The sequence below is a fragment of the Camelus dromedarius genome, chromosome 2, assembly GCF_036321535.1.
Source record: "Camelus dromedarius isolate mCamDro1 chromosome 2, mCamDro1.pat, whole genome shotgun sequence".
NCBI lineage: Eukaryota > Metazoa > Chordata > Mammalia > Artiodactyla > Camelidae > Camelus > Camelus dromedarius.
Window position 1 is genome coordinate 26022911 of NC_087437.1, and position 16622 is coordinate 26039532.

General features: G+C 41.2%; 1 pseudogene; it reads right to left on the reverse strand.

Annotated features, from left to right (window-relative positions):
• Positions 1–4867, reverse strand: part of LOC105089502 (ceruloplasmin-like) — a 26049-nt pseudogene extending 21182 nt beyond the window's left edge.
• Positions 4868–16622: the final 11755 nt, after the last annotated feature.

Below are 16622 nucleotides of genomic sequence, written 5' to 3' on the forward strand. Positions count from 1 at the left end.
CAGTGTATAAAGCTTGATTGGATCCTGACATGGAAAATAAAACTGTGAGAAACACCTTGGAGACAACTGGAAAAACAACAATATAGATAGTGTTAGATGATATTAGAAAGTTGTTTTAAATTTATTTTGGGTGTAGTAGTGGTGTTGTTATGAAGGCGATTGTTCTAATTGTTAGGAGAGAGATACACCTGAAACTTACTGAGCAAATGGTTTGGCAAAAGAAGAAGGAGGACGAGGAAGAGGAAGAGAAGAATGGACATATGTTAAATAGACAAATGAAGTAAATGTAACAAAATGTTAACAATTGTTGAACTGACTGTGGATGTTCATTACACTAGTTTTTCAACTTTCCTGAATTTTTGAAAATTTTCATAAAAAATAGTCGAAGGAAAAAAAAGTACCTTGGTAGCCAGTTGCATAATGCCAACACTATCCAAAATTCAGAGAGTGCTTGCGTCTTGGGAATACAAAGTAGAAAATAAATGCTCCACAGCATTGGACTGCACGGAAGCCCTGAGTCAGGTCACAGTGGATGTGGTTAGGAGGGTATGTGATAAAGCTCAGAGCTCAAAGATGTATGTCAGATTGAGGAGTCTGGGCTTTATCCTGAGGAAGTCAGAGCCACTAAGAGTGGAAGGAATTTTAGAGGCTCATTCTGGTTTCAGTTCGAAGGACGGATCAGAGTTAGGAAGGTATGGAACTAAGAGTTCATTCCAGAGACAACTGCAGTAATTCCATCAGAAATAAAGAAGGCCAAAGGCTGGAGAGGATGCAGAGCAACAGAAAATCTCATTCATTGCTGGTGGAAATGCAAAATGGTGCAGCCACTCTTGAAAATAATTTGGCAGTGTCTTACAATATTAAATATACGCATACCATACAACTCAACAATCCCACATGGATATTTACTCAAGAAAACTGAAAATGTAAGGGCTCACAAAGACCTGTATAGGAATGTTTAGAGCAGCTTTTTCATAATCACCAGAATTTGGAAGCATCAACTGGTAAATAGATAAATAAGCTGGACATTCACAAATGGAATGCAATAAAAATGGGGTGAACCACTGATAGATACTACAGCAACATGGATGAATCTCAAAAGAGTTAAGTGGAAGAAGCCAGGCTACACACTGTATGATTCCATTGATACGACATTCTGAAAAACACAAAGCTGTTGGTATAGAAATAAGATCGGTAGTTAGCAGGGGCCAGGGTCAGGGGAAGAGTTGACTACAAAGGGGCACATAGAACTTTCTGGGGTGATGTAAATACTTTAGGTAGCATTTCTATTGAGGTGAAGTTTGCATGGTTATACATGTTCATCAAAACTGTATACCTAGAAAGTGTGAATTTCACTATGTAGAAATTATATTTCAATACACCTCACTTTAAAAAAGCAAAAGAAAATGAATAATAGGACTTGAGAACTGACTGGATAGAGAACAGGGGAAGGAAAAGCAAAATATTGTTCAATGGTCAAGAAAACAGACATACTAATAAAAGAAGTGGTACCCGATACAGCCAGTTAACTGCTGCAAGAATGTGAGGCCGAATCCAGTTATGTCGAGGAGTAATTCAGAATGTATGAAAACATTTTCCATTTTTATGTTATTACTTTAGTGGCCATTTTGGCACAAGTATGAGGAAGATGTTGCTAACTTTAAAAAGCATACAATGGATTCTCAAGAAGAAATGTATGTTCTGGGAACACAGAAAATTTCTGTGTGTGAATATATGCATGCCTATGCATGTCTCAAAGCATCTGATGCTACTCTGCCTTGGATATGTTTTCCCACTGGTTTTACATGTTCTTTAAACTGTCAAAATGTATGCAAAATGCTTTCTTAGTTCTAACTAATAAAAATACTAAATATTAATTTTTTTAATGGAGAATGCCTATAATATGGTGGCAGAAGTGGGCATGGAGATAGTTTGGAGAGAATTTAAGAAGGCAGAGTCTTGGGGGTGAGGATGGCTCAGTGGTAGAGCACATGCTTAGTATATACGAGGTCCTAGGTTCCATCCCCAGTACCACCATTAAAAGAAAAATTTAAATAAAGAAGGTAGAGTCTTTTCCAGGAAGTGATCTTTCAGATAAGATATGCTTGCACATGGGCATATGAACCTATCAAGTAAGAATACTGCTGCACTATTTATAGAGAGAAAAGACTGGAAGTAATCTTACTCCCTATTAATAGGAAACTGGTTAAATAAATTATGGCATAGTTATGTAATGGAATAATATGCAACCATTAAAAATGAGATAAATCTATACATGCTGATATGCAATGATGGCTGAGTTAGAAAAACACTGGACATAATATTACTATTTATATAATATACAGTATATATAATTATATATGTACACACATTATATAGGCATAGAGTATCTCAGAAGCCTATGACAAAGAGCTGTCAGGATCCATTCAGGAGGCAGAAATTACACAATAATTTGAATTGGGAAGATTTAATATGGAGAATGATTCATTCTCTACTAAGTGGGAATAAGAGAATTCTGAAGACTACCCCAGGGCTGCTGACACTGGGTTGACTTGGCTGGTTTGAGAAACAGCAGGGCTGACTGTAGGGCTGTAAGAATCTGAGGCTCCACTCTTGAAAAGTGTGGAGGCAGCAGACTGAAAACTGCCCGGTGCTTTGGCTTGACTTGCCTGGATTGTCCCAGCAATACTTCTGTGGATTTGTCACCTCAGGCTAGGGGAACAAAAGCAAAAATAAACAAATGAGACCTCATTAAATTTAAAAGCTTTTGCACAGTGAAGGAAACTACCAACAAAATGAAAAGACAACCTACTGAATGAGAGAAAATATTAGCAAATGGTATGTCTGTAAGGGGTTAATATCCAGATATATAAGCAGCTCATACAACTCAGTATCAAAAAATCAAATAACTTGATTAAAAAATGGGCAGAAGACCTGAGTAGACATTTTTCCAGAGAAGACATACAGATGGCCAACAGGCACATGAAAAGATGTTAAACATAACTAATTATCTGAGAAGTGCAAATCAAAACCACAATGAGATATCTGGCATAATGGCTATCATAAAGAAGACCACACACAAATAACAAATGTTGGTGGGGATGTGGAGAAAGGGGAACTCAGCTCACTGTTGGTGGGAATGTAAATTGGTGTAGCCACCATGGAAAACAGTATAGAAGTTCCTCAAAAAATTAAAAATAGAACTATCATTTGATCCAGCAATTCCATTCCTGGGTATATATCTGAAGAAAACAAAAACACTTATTTGAAAAGATGTATGCACCTCAATGTTCATAGGAGCATTATATACAATAGCCAAGGTAAGAAAGCAACCTAAATGTCCATCAAAAGACGGATGGATAAAGAAGATGTGGTATATACACAATGGAGTATTACTCAACTTTTAAAAAAAAAAAAGAAATTTTATTATTTGCAGCAACTTGGATAGACCTGAAGGGTATTATGCTTAGTGAAGTAAGTCAGAGAAAGGCAAATACCGTATGTTTTCACTTATGTGGAATCTAAAAAATAAAGCAAATGAATGAATATAACGAATCAGAAACAGACATAGGTATAGAGAACAAACTAGTGGTTACCAGTGAGAGAGGGGCAAGACAGGGGACGGGGATTAAGAAGTACAAATTACTACATGCAAAATAAACAAGATACAAGGATGTAATGTACAGCACAGGGGATATACCAATATTTTATAATAACTTTAAATGGAGTCTAATCTAGCAAAACGTGAATTTTTGTACACCTGAAACTAACATAACATTGTATATCAACTACAATAAAAAATAATGATAATAATAAAAAAGAATGCACTAGGGCTGAGAAAGGGTATCCGAGAAAGGAATGAACTGGGGTGAGTGAGCTGCTCAAAGCTGGACATAGACTTCCTTGGAGAGGGAAAGCCCCTCTGATGGTGTAGTATTTTGCTGGGTGGCCTCAGATCAGAGCTGGCCCGCAATTGACAACTAGGAGTCGCAAGCCAGCACTAAGAAGCTGGAAATTCCTATACTGAAGAATCGGTAGGCTGAGGCTGGTGGGAAGGAAATCACTTGCTGGGGTGTGCTGATGAATTCAACAGGAAACTGCCTGGAGCAGAGTACTGTTGAACTTGATGATGCTGGCTGGGCCATGACTGGACTCACTGGAAAGTTGGCAGGAAGCTGCATCACACAAGTGTCGCTGAGCTGGTCCTGGGAAAACCAGCTGGGGCACCCACGGAACTTGCTGGGGCGAGCTCCGTCATTGGGTCTCCCACATATCAGCCCAGGACAAGAACAGAAAGCCCGCTAGAACCGGAAAGAGAAGCCCATTTCTCCTCCGGAGTCCCTCCAGCGTCCTCTACTGGCAAAGCTTAACATTGATCGTGTCAGCCAGCAAAGGAAAAATGTTTCATTTTCATAAGCAGAGAAATGAAGGGGGTGGGGAGATTTGGAGCTGCAAGACATTACATTCATAAACGCCATGGCTGGCAACAATTGTGTCTGGGGAGAAAAATTGATTGATCAGGCTCAGATGTGAAAGAGAAATTGACTTTTCACTGTACATCTTTGTACCCTTTGATTTAAGGGAGAGGCTTTGAAAAAAATTGTAATGCATTATACTGAGTTTCATACTGTAAAGTAATAATGCTGTTGATGATAACAGTATGCCAGTCATTATTCCAAGTGCTTTGACTGTATCAAATCACCTAATCTTTCCCCAACCTGTTACTCTTATTAGACCTAACATTTTATATAAGAAGACACTGAGGCACAGAGAGACAGTAATTTGGCCAAGATTAGCTGGTGAGTGGTTGAGCCATACCTGATCCTCTGGATGCAGAATCTGTGCTCTTAACCGCCAATTCCCACATCTATAGAGGTTTCCTTCGACATAAAACATAATGAACGATGTTGTAGTATTTCTGGTGTTCAGCATAATGAATTCAGATAAAAACTAAACAAAACCAAATAGACAAACAAACAAACAAAAAACCCAACAATGAACGAGGTGCTAGTCCTTAATGGTGCTCATCAGATATTTCCCAGTCTCTGACTCCCCTTAGGGGTGGGTTGGGTCTTGTGGTTAATGAGTTGTGTGTGTCATTTCCAGTCAAGCTTTGCATTATTTTGTGAGAGACCCTCCTTAACTCTCCTTCTTCTCTTGCACAGACTCTGTGTTGATTGTGATGATTAGAAGGCAAGAGCAAGAAATAAACCTTTGATTTTCTAAGCCCTTGATAATTTGATGCTGCTTCTTACCAAAGCAAAATCTAGCTTACTTTTACTGATATAAATCATGTGTTTCTGATTAGAGTTAAATAGTAAAACATGTGTTTTATAAAATACTAGATGTAAGATGTATTACTTATTCTAATTTTTTTAAATGGAGGTACTGGGGATTGAACCCAGGACCTCATGCATTCTAAGCAAGCCCTCTACCATTTGAGCTATATCCTCCCTAAAATTTTTTATCTTGGAAATTTTTGAACTTAAAAAAATGGAAAAAATTAGAATTGTACAATGATCAGTGTTTATCCTTCAACTAGATTCATCAGTTGCTCATATTTTGCTCCCTTTGCTTTATTTCTCATAAGTTTTTTTCTCTCAATCATTTAAAAGAAAGTTGCAGATGTCATAAAACTTACTGGAAAAACTTCCATGAGCATCTTCTAAGACCTTCTACATGACTACCCTGAAAATCTTAGTTCTTAACAGCATTACCATATTTACTTTTCTGCTTTATTCTACAATATACATAAAATAGCTTTCAAATTACAATTCTAATATTACCACCAATCATAAATCTATGAGGTAGAGTTCAGATTTTTTGCAGTCCTTTTTTCCTGTGGAATAAAAGGACACCAAGGATTGTAATCGGGGTACTGTGTTTAGTACAGAACGGAGTAATTCAAGTAACTTTGAACACAGTTCTTTACATCCTTAAAGTAACATATTCTAATGACTAAAGAGGCTGCAAAAAAATCTTGATAATACTTTGGTACAGAGATTCATTTGCTTCTGTTTATAGTCGATTTTAGGGTTTGCTTTTTAAAACTTTTTATTACATTTTTAATGGATCACTTCTATTTGGTTCCAAAGTCAGAGCAATATAAAAAGCTGTACTCAGGAGTGACAGTCTCGTCCTTTCCCCTGCTCTCTTCCCACCAGCTCCATAAGCAGACGTTTTCATTAGTCTCTGCTTTATTCTTCCTGTGTTCCATTTTTTTTTTTTGCAAAAACAGGCAAATACATATTCTTATGTTCCTTTTTTTTTTTTTTACATGGCAGTATACTATATGCACCTCATTATTTTTTTCACTTAATAATATATCCTGGACATCACTCCATATCAGTTTGTAGAAGTCTTTCAGGTTTTTTTCGTTATGACTACATGAAACTCCGTCATGTTGCTGTACCACGGTTTGATTTATTAGTGGCTGCTTGGATTTTTCCCAGCATCTTACTGTTATTATAAATAATACTGTAACGAAGAAGATTGCCCAAGTATGCTTTCATGTTTGCGGAGGTACCTTCACAGTAGTTTCCTAGAAGTGCTTTTCTTGGGTGCATACGTAATTACTGGTGTTAGATATTGCCCAATTCCCTTCACCAGGGGTTGTATCATTTTGCAATATTACTGGCACTGTCTGACTCTGCTTGTTTCTCCACAGCCTTGCCAACAGAGTGTGTTGCCAAGCTTTTAAATTATTGTCAATCTTGTAGGTAAGAAATGATATCTCTGTATAGTTTCAATTTGCATTTATCTTATGATGAGTAAATTTCAACATCTTTTTACATACTTAAGAGTCATCTGTGGTACACCTGAAACTAACACAATATTGTAAACCAGTTATCTTTCAAAAAAAAAAAAAGAGGCATCTATGTAACTCTTTCTGTGAATTGTTGGTTTATATTTTAGTCGATTTTTCTATCAGGTTTTGGATTTTATTCCTTTTGATTTTTAGGCACTCTTTATATATTAAAGAGATTAGTCCTTTGTCTGCAATGTAAGTTGCAAATATTTTCCACTGATTTGTCATTTGCCTTTTTGATTTTGCTTATGATGCAAAAAAAAAAATCTTTATTTTTATGTAGTCAAATTTATCCAAGATTTTCTATTGCTGCTTTGGGATCTTGTTTGATAGCTTTGAGACATTCTTTCCAAACCATTCTGTTTTCTTTGAGTACTTATGCCTTACCTTTTTTACATTTACATTACTGATCCATTTGGAATTTATTCTGGTCTCTGGTATGAGATAGGGATCTAATTTTATCATTTTCAAAATGACTACCCAGTTGTCCTACACTATTTTTGAAAAAGTTAATATTTTCCCTTATGACTATCTTAATCATTTACTAAGTTGCCATATATACTTGGGTTTATTTTGGAAAGTGTAGTCCGTTCCATTGGTCTGCATGTGTCTATTCACGCTATATATTTTTTGTTGAAGTATAACTGATTTTCAATATGAATAGATAGAAAACAAATGGTTACCAAAGGGGAGAGGGAAGGAGGGAGGGACAAATTAGGGCTATAGGATTAACAAGTAAAAGCTAGTCAAGCTATATTTTTAAAAATCATATGCAGGTGTTATGCCACATTCCTCTTGAAAAATATATATTTTTAAATGCAGTGGCCATGGGACTTGGTGACTAAGTGAATGTGGAAGTTGAAATAGAGGAAAGTGTCCAGCTAACTCCCAGGCCTCTTTCCTATTTGCCCTGGGTAGAGAGTAAAACTGTTTGCCATTGGGTGCCAGGGAGAGGGTACAAGGAGAGAGTTGCGATCCAGAGAGTTAGAGAAATATGGTGAATTTAATCTGGTCTAAACCCACAACTCTGTATTAAATGGATGAACTTGATGTGAATGTGACAAAACTATATCAATGACCTAATTGGTCTACAAAATTTTGACCCGTTATCATTATTTCAATAAAACTCAGTTTATAGAACAGTTCTGCTCAGCATTACACTTTGCCAGTATTATCTGATTTACACCTCCCTTGGGGTTGGCATTCTCACCAATTAACAGGCAGGGCACTTGGGGCTTAGTGACATGCCCATGATGACACAGCTGCTAAGGGGTAGGATTGAGATTCAAACCCACTTAGCAGAGCAGCACTGCCTCCTATGTGAATGACTGATTTCACTGGCTGGTTCTAGGTTTGGCTGTTGGTGTCTGTCTATGCCTCTCAAAACCAGCGGTGGCAGCTGAGACTAGCTCAGAGCTCCCTCCTCTCTGCTCTTACAGAGTCCTGTGATTTTCTCTAGCCAGGCAGGCTCCTGGCAGGAGAGGCTGTGTTCTGTTCTATGCCAGTCAACTGTGCATGCCCAGAGCAATGCTGGTTGCATAGGGAATCACACACTCCCTATCATTTGACTGTATGACACTCTAAGCCCCATGTGCTACATTACCACTTGCCTAGTTTACACAGTCGAATTCTAATAAATCTATAAATGCTTTAAGAAATCAATCCTGTGGGGTTCAGCTACAAATATAATGAAGTATTTCATCAACTAGATAGAAGTCTATAGTGAGTAGCATGAATAATTTTCCCAGGAGATTCTTAAAATGTTAAACAGTGCCATATAAAAGTGTAGACACTTGCACTAAAGTGACCTCAGAGGAAAATGTAATGACCCTGGAGGAGTCCCATTAGAAAGTCAAAAATCGGGTCCTCCCACACTTCCCCCTTCCTTCTTTTCAGGAAACAAGTTGGCACACCGTGCAGTGAAAGGGGAGACGAAGCAAAATTTGTGCTCAGTGGCCTGGAGTGCGATGCTCAGGGGCTCCAGCAAAACCTTCACAAGTCAAACTGACGTGGTTATAGATTTCCAGAAATGTAAGTAAAGTCAATTTAAAATATTTATTTTAGAATGCATGTAATGGAGTATGAATTGCTCCAACAACTCAAAGGTCCAATACTGAAAAAAATCGCTGTAGCCCCAAATGGCATAGAAATGAGACGGTCCGTGTCTCCATTTTGAAGTGCATCCTCTCAAATCATTCAAGTTTGGGTGTAGATTGGCCAGGCATCCTCTGCCCCAGGGGAGAGGCAGTGGGTCCAGTGCTGTCTTTACTTCTCTTGGCCACACGGTGTCACTGTTGAAGACCATTTGATTCACTTTAAACTGCTTCCTCTCAGTGAGGAGCCGGCAGGATGCCAGTCCCTGAAGGGGCCACAGGGGGCTCTACACGGAGGACAGTGCCCTCCCTCGGCCCTCAGTTCTGCCAGGGGCCCCAACGTGGCTGCCCTCTCAGCCAAGCTCTGTTTTTGTACACCCAGAGCTGGCTCCTGGCCTGGAATCGGAATGGATCCCACTGTTCATGGAACACCCTCCCATCGTTCCTCTCCAGTGATGGCCAAGGGGCAAGGTGGCAGCAGACTTCACCATCCAGCCCCCTGCCCCCCAACTTCCCAAATGTAAAGGGTCCCTTTAAGTCGCCTTTCCCTAGGCAATCTGGGCTACTCACCCTTTACTTATCTTATGTGGTTTAAATGATACGTATCCTCCTAATGGAACACTGCCCCCAGGAATCCACAGAACTATTTTCTATCCTGGTCTGTAAGGAAAAGTATCTTGTACTTTTCTCAACTAAAGAAGTGTAAAAATACAAGAGAAGATTATCTCCTTCTCTAGGGCTAAAATAAAATAATACGAAATATATTTCCATTCTATCATTTTTTAATTTGTCAATGAAAATATAGATCTGTAATATAATAGCTTTGTAATAGTAAATGTAACCAATCCCTTGGAGGTGTTTATTCCTTCCATGTCTCCCCACTCCCAGCTCTGTCCCTGTTTTTACCACACTCTGCTTAAATATGGTCTGGTCTAATGCCATGTTTATTGAGAAGGGAGTGAACTTGATCAAGTCAGGGGCAAACCTGGGACTGAGGCCCTAGCCTCTAGTCCAGAGCTCTTTCTGCAACACAACCCTGCCTCTCCATAGCTGGAGAAGGCTCCCAGGCTGGGAAGGCCAAGGAATGTCCTAGAGGCTGGATGGGAGATGGAGATGAGTCATGGTGGGTGCTCAAGGCAGACTCCCCCCAGCATCTGCTCTAGTTGCCCGTATCCCTGCACTGAACGCACATGTCTTTTTCCAGGGATCAGTGAGTTCAAACTGCAGCTGGTCTTTGGAGCAGCCTGAGTCCGCTCTTTGCCTTCCACATCTCCCTTTCTGTCCCAGGCACAAAGTACCCCCAACGTGGGGTCCCCATCAAAACTCCTGATAGCAAACAAGTCATTGTCTCGGCCGCCTGGAGTCCCTTTTTTCTTTCCTTGGGGAACTACCCTCTAGCATTCCATGTGATCCTCGTGTAATCCTGGCCTGTCCCAACCACCCCTAGCCTTCTGCTGTGTAAACAAACACATGACCAGCGCCCAGTGTGGAAGCCACGAAGAACAAAGAGCCCTATCTGAAGCTTTAAGAATTTCAATTCAGAAGACTCAGATTTGAGTAAAACTGGAAAAGTGTTCTGAGGAAGAGAAAAAGCCAAGGACTTATAAAGACAAAAGCCACTCCAGCTTTCCCAATGCTACTTGCTGAAGAGACTGTAAGGATTAAATTTTATAATAAATTATATAGAGTCGCTCTCTTGCTTACATACCTGTCACAGAGCAGATGCCAAGGCCTAGCTCTTCGCTCTCCTGTCCAGCTGCCCCTTACTAGTTTATACCCATAGGAATTAAGTAATTTCAAGGATCCTGAATAAAATAGAAAGCTGAAATTATGGGGAAAGAAAGACAAAAGCCACAAGGTGGTTTAAGTTGCCCAGCAAGAATTGTGACAGACTGACGCAAGTTAGGAAGTATTTGTCCTGAAGGAATCACAGCTAATTCTAGGGCAGGATTCGGTGAGGAGATAGGCCGTCACGCATTCGTTTAGAGTAAGGGTCCGATAAAGTATCTGGAGTAGGACGATGGGTGGTTCAAAGGTCAGTTGCCATCCCTGCACAAGGCAGGCTTCCTCAGTGGCCCCCTTGGCTCCGTTTTAGAGAGTTCTCTTAGTAACGGTGACTCCGTTTTTATTTTCCTTCCACACTGGGCAGTCAAACTGTCTTAACCCCAGGGCCACAGCTAGTTGGTCCTGTGACCCAAGCAAGGCAGTTATGGCTCTTCCTTGGAGTTTTGTTTGTGGACACTGGGAGAGATGACTCTTTCCCCTGGGGTCACCAAGCTGAGATGATAAATCATTTAAGTGAGGAATTCGTTGACATTGTGTATTCCGCCCACACACTGGCCCCTTGGAGGAAGGTCACCTGCAATAAGAGAAATGAGGCCGACATGCCAGGTGATGTAGAGGTAGGAGATGGGAGGGACAAGGACAACAGAATGTGTAGCCAGCACTGGGCAAGGCCCAGTGGCCCTTGAACTCGTTGGTATCTGAGTCAAGTTTCTGTCACATTTAACATATTACCCCTTTCAGTTTTTTCCTCTGTGTGATATAGTAAGAAATATATTTGGCCTTTGTCTCTGAGTTCCAGCACAGAGCTCCCCAAACCCTTGGAATTTCCTGAGTAATAGGAGTGTCTTTTATTATTCATAATGAACCCCTTTGGTCACACCGGAGTTTGTGCTGATGCTGTGACTCGGGGTGGGGCCCCAAGATAGCCTCAGGAGGGGGCTGGTCACCAGAAGGACCAAGAGATTAGAAGGTCAGAAGATTTAGCCCTACCCACTGACCTCCAGAAAGTGGAAGGAAGGCTGGAGGATAAGCTTTATAAAAATTCTTGAACAATAAAATTTGATAAGCTCCAGGTTGGTGAGCACATCAAGGTGCTGGGAGGGTGGTCCACCCAGGGAGGGGGTGGACACTCGGTGCCCGCCCCCCACACCTTGCCTTGTGCACCTGTCCCATCTGGCTGTTCCTGAGTTACGTCTTAATAATGAACTGGCAAGCATGAAATGTTTCCCTGAGTTCTGTGAGCCATTCCAGAAAATTATCAGAACCCCCAATTCATGGCCATTTGGTCAGATGTACAAGTGGCTCAGGACTAGCAACAGGCATCTGCAGTGCAGGCAGTCTTGGGGACCAAACCCTTAAATCTGTGGGATCTGACACTAACGCCAGGTGATTAGTAACAGAATTGCATTTAATTGTTTGACACCCGGTTGGCGTCCAGAGAATTGGAAAACTGATGGTTGATGCTGGAAAACACCCCCTATTTTGTCAAAATACATGTATGCTGGTTCTCATTTGCAACTCTACTTTTGTGAAGAGAGCTGCACAGCTACTCCGTGCTGGGGCCAGGGCTGTGAGTGTGTCAAACTCCCGGCCATCCTGTGTGCACTGTCTGTCTCGCTGAAGCTCCGCCCCTTCAAATGGGCAACACCCGCACCCCAGAAGCCCTCCACGTGCCCTTCCCTGCTCAGCCCACGTCTCCTTCTCGCTTCCCTAAAAGTAACCGTTGTCCTGATTTAGTAGTAATCCTTACTTTTCTTTATAGTTTTACCACCCAAGTGCATCCCCAAACACTGTAATTTAGTTTTGCCTTTTTGGGGTGAGGGAGGAGTGGGGTATTGGGGAAAGAATATGTCTTACACCAAAGAAGAAATCCTTACAGTGGACAGTGGTTCCCAAGCTTTTCAGGGCAGTGGTTCTTAAGCTTGTATAAGCATCAGAATCTCCCGGTTCGTTCAAACACAGGGGGCTCGTGGGCTCCAGTCCTCTATGGGCTGGTTCACGAGATCTGGAGTGAGGACTGAGAATCTGCATTTCAAACGTGTTCCCAAGTGATGCTGATGATGCTGAGCCAGGACGCACTTTGAGGACTGCAAACTTAGAGTCCGTGGGGCTATAATCCAGGGCTGCCCTAAACTCATCTCAGAACAACCAGGCTTCTTATTTCCAATAATACCTTGGAAATCAGGATTTGATGGCTCCAGAATTTTGAAATGCACCTGCTTATTCTTTTTAACATGCTGGCCAATGACAATTTGCTTAGCCAGTCCCCTTGTGCCACCAAAAGAGCCCACTTCTGAAATCCTGGGTGCTCTTTCTGTGTTTAGAGCTCCCATTCAGAGCCAAACCACTGCTGTACAAAGGTCAGAGAACTAGGGTGGCCAAGTTCTTTTGGGTGACTAACCTCGAGAATTCAGATGCATTTCTTTCAAAAGCGAGGTAAGTGAAATCCTACGACTCTCCATTCTACACACAGAAGCCGAAGGAAAGAACCTGACCTCCAGCCACACCAAACAGTCAGGCTCAAAGTGTTCTTTTCATTCCATTGGCCACTCCAGCTCCACTGCTGCATAAACTGAAGCTATGAGTTTGATGGTTGTACAAACCTAAGGGCGGACCCAACAAAATTCATAGGAGGTAAAAAGGAAAGTGCAAAACAAGGGGGGGAAACTGACATTTCTTCTTACTTTCTGTTGATCACTCAGTGTGCTGGGTGTTGTGGCAGCCAGTCTCCAGGATGGCTCTCAGTGATCCCTGCCTCCTACATTGACCCCTCCCATCTCATACCAGGGTTGGTCAGTGTGACTAATAGAATATGGCAGAAGAGATGATATGTAACTTCCAAGCTTCCAAGATTAAGTATAAAAGCCTGCAGCTTCCATCTTTCCATCTCTGTCTCTGTCTCTAATCTCTCTCTCTTTGATGAGTCCAGAAGAAGCCAGCTGCCTTGTTGTAAGCAGCTCAAAGAAGAGGGCCACACTGCAAGGGACTGAGATTTCCTGCTGAGAGTCTCATGAGTGATTTCAGAAGTGGATCTTCCACCCCCCAAGTCAAGCTTCAGATGACAGCAGACCCAGATGACACTTTGCCTCATGAGCAATCCTGAGCTAGAACCTGAGCTAAACCATTACTGGATTCCTGGCCCCCAGAACCATGAAGAAAAAAAATGTTTATGGCTTTAAGCTGCTAGGTTTAGGGGTAATCTGCTACACAGCAGTTAATAATAAATACAGGTGCTCTAACGATACCGCATGTGAGCTTCTAACAACCTGAGGGACTGTTCTTGTCACATTTCACTTGCCATCAATGTCAAGATACCCCGCTTATTCTATGAACCACTAAGAAAGGAAAGAAATGCTGTCAAACCATGACATGTCTTCACCTGTGAGATGTGCTCCAATATCATGTATGTTACAGTGTAACAAAAACAAGCAACCTAGAATTGATAAAACACGTTATCTGCTTTTTAAGGCAGACATTTCTTCTCGTGCACTGGAGGAATGAAAGTTTTCTTTTTCATCCCCATTATTTAGCTTTGTGTGGAGTAGCTACTTAGCACACGCCAGTTGAAATGTTTTGTTTTGGCTAGGGAGGTCCACATGACTTCTAGGGCAAAGCTGGACTCAGCACAGATCTTGTTTTTAATTCTAGATCTATATGGGAAAATTTGAGAAGACATAAGTTCTCCTAATTCTCACGTTAGTCAAAGGAAGGCTCCTTTCTGGATTCTTAATCAGCACGGTCCTGTACATTTCCTCTTGGTGATGTGCAAATGTACTGCATATGTTGCCCTTTAAAATCAGCCCAAGGCGGCTCCCAGCTCCTTAGAGGAGCTGACCTGGGTGTCCGTGCCAGCATTCTTGTGTGCGTTATCCAAGCCAGACATTATCACTCCCACTGGACATATGAGAGAAGAGAAGCTGAGAGACATTAAGAAACGTGCTTAAGGTAACAACACTAGAAAGTGATGAAGGCTGGGGCTGGGATTCTGCTAAGCTGTTCTTACTGCTACCCCTCCCACATCACTGCGCCTTCTCCAGAGAACAGTGGTGTGGCCTCTCTCCTGGCCTTAGATGATAGTCACTGTGAAGCAAAAAATGCAGCCAACTCTCGAGAGTATTCAGTGGCCTCTAAATATGCCTTTTACATGAATAGCTGATGTCTTTTATCATGGGAACACAGAATGTTTCATAAACATTAGCTCATTAGTCCTCACAGCACCAGACATTTTCAAACAAATGAGTTAATGTTTGCAGAAAGTCCCTGAGATTTGAAGACTATAGGCACAGTATGAAGGTTCAGCATTGTTCCAAAGCTGGTACAGCATTGTTCCAAAGCTAGAACAGCTGTCACCAGGTCACAGCCTTGGAGAACTCTTCTATGAAAACGTCAGACCTTCCAAGTTGTGGAGATGGAGGCAGAAGCAAGGGTAGGCAAATCCAACAAAGACATCTCTGGTTTGGAAAGGGAGTAAATCTATGAAGCAGAGATGCTAAAGGGGAATCCATTGGCAACTCTGACGAATGAATGATGATTGCCTGATAAGTTGAGTGGAGAAGGCTCATTAGGAAAGAGTTCTGGGAGTGATTACTAATGTCTGCCATGAGCACAAGACTGGAGAGTTTAAAGCACATGTTCCAGGAATTTCCCTTATTGCTACAGATCCGTAATTCTCAATCTGGGCCACATATTGGAATCACCCAAAGAGCTTTTAAAAAACACTGGTGCCCAGGCCTCATCCTAGACTGACTGAATCAGATTTCAGGAGTGAGGCCTGGAAGTCTATATATTTTTTTGAGTGCTAGTGATTCCTATTGGCATCCAGGTCCAAGATCTACTACTGTGAGATTGTCACTTTCTAGGGCAGTGGTTCTTGGCCTTGACTGTATTGGGATTACATGGGTTGTATTAAAAATTTATTGATGTCTAGTTTGCAACCCTATATGTCCTGATTTAACTGATCTGGCGGATAGCCTAGCCATTGGGAATTTCAAAAGCTATCAGGCAATTTTTTTTTTTTTTTACAGACAGAGCAGTTGTAGGTTCAATTTTAGCAAATTTAAACAGAAAGTACAAAGGATTCATTTCCCATACCCCTCTGCCCCCAAGCAGACACAGCCTCCCCCAGTATCAACAGCCCCCACCGGAGTGTGCATTTGTTACAATGAGGAACCGACAATGATGCAACGTAATCATTCAAAGTCCATTGTTTACACCAGGTTCACCCCTTGGTGTTGTACATTCTATGGGTTTACGTAACTGTATAATGATGGGTATCCACCACTATATAGTGACATACAGAGTAGTTTCACTGCCCTAAAAATCTTCTAATGCCCTCGGTCTATTCATCCCTCTCCCCCCTCAATCTTTTTACTGTCTTCATAGCTTTACTTTCTCTAAAATGTTATATATTTGGAATCACACAGTAAATTTAGCCTTTCCAGACTTTCCTTTCCTTTCCTTTCTTTCACTTAATAATATGCATGTAAGTTTCTTCCATTTCTTTTCATGGTTCGATACCCCATTTCTTTTGAGCACTGAACAATATTCCATTGTTAGGTGTAGCACAGTTTATATATATCCACCACCTACCGAAGGATGTCTTAGTTGCTTCCAAGTTTTGGCAGTTACAAATAAATCTACTATAGACATCTATGTGTAGGTTTTTGTGAAAATGTAAGTTTTCAACTCATTTGGGCATATACGAAGGAGCGTAATTGCTGGATTGTATACTAAGAGCATGTTTAGTTTTCTAAGAAACTACTGTACTGTCTTCCAAAGTTGCATTCCCACCGCTGTGACTGAGAGCTCCTGTTGCTCCACACCCTCACCACTGTTTGGTGCTGTCAGTGTTTTGGATTTCGGCCATTCTAATTGGTTGGTAGTGGTATCCTGTGGTTTAACTTGCAGTTCCCTCATGACATCTGATGTTGGGCATC